We start from the raw sequence: 526 nt of genomic DNA on the forward strand, positions 1-526 counted from the left end.
AAAAAAAAAAAAAAAAAAAAAAAAAAAAACGGTGAGAGAGGAAAGAGAGAAAAAATTAAAAGTAAAGAAAAAACAAAAGAGAAGACGAGAAGGAGGGGGGTTTAAGGAATACTAGGTAGGGCGGTGGTAAAGAGAGAGAAAGTGAATGAATGAGTGGGAAGAAGAAAAAAGGTAGAGTAGAAGGAGTATGAAATTTCCTCTTATTATTATTATTATTATTATTATTATTATTATTATTATTAATGGTGATATTGTAATTATCTCTTTTTTCCGTTTTTATGTCTGTGTAACGGAATGGGAGTGCATTCATGTTTCACTCCACATTCCAATGGGAGAAGAAGAGACGGAAACACTACTCGGATGCGGCCGGTGGAAGCAATCAGGGGGAGGAGTAATCAAAATACATGCGAAAAAAAAAGAACAACAACGACGACGAGCCGATGAAAAAAGTAAAGAAGAAGAAAGAAAAAAAAAGGATAGCACAAGGATTGATCATAAGATAAAATTCCCAAAAAAGGCAAGCAAG

Source organism: Trypanosoma theileri (genome assembly GCF_002087225.1).
Source record: "Trypanosoma theileri isolate Edinburgh chromosome Unknown TM35_Tth_27_V1, whole genome shotgun sequence".
In the NCBI taxonomy this organism is placed as follows: Eukaryota; Euglenozoa; class Kinetoplastea; order Trypanosomatida; family Trypanosomatidae; genus Trypanosoma; species Trypanosoma theileri.